This window comes from Pteropus alecto, unplaced genomic scaffold (genome assembly GCF_000325575.1).
Source record: "Pteropus alecto unplaced genomic scaffold, ASM32557v1 scaffold39, whole genome shotgun sequence".
Classification (NCBI taxonomy): Eukaryota; Metazoa; Chordata; class Mammalia; order Chiroptera; family Pteropodidae; genus Pteropus; species Pteropus alecto.
The window spans coordinates 10,339,456-10,339,713 of record NW_006443568.1 but is presented as its reverse complement, the minus strand read 5'-3'; positions in this window follow the sequence as shown (position 1 = coordinate 10,339,713).

Below are 258 nucleotides of genomic sequence, written 5' to 3'. Positions count from 1 at the left end.
AAAAAAAAAAAAGTACAGATTTTCTATACAGTTCTGCTATCTTTTACTAGAATTGTTGACTTGTGATAAAATCATGTAAGATTTTATTTCTTGGTAACTTTGGCTTATACAACTTATCTTTAAATCCTTGAGCAACTTGTATACAATTAAGAGATTTCTGACATTTATTCTTACCCTAAGTTGATCAACTCTAGAATTTAGGCATTTTTACTTTCATTGAGTTTTGAATCTCTCCAGAGTTGCATGTAGATACCTTTT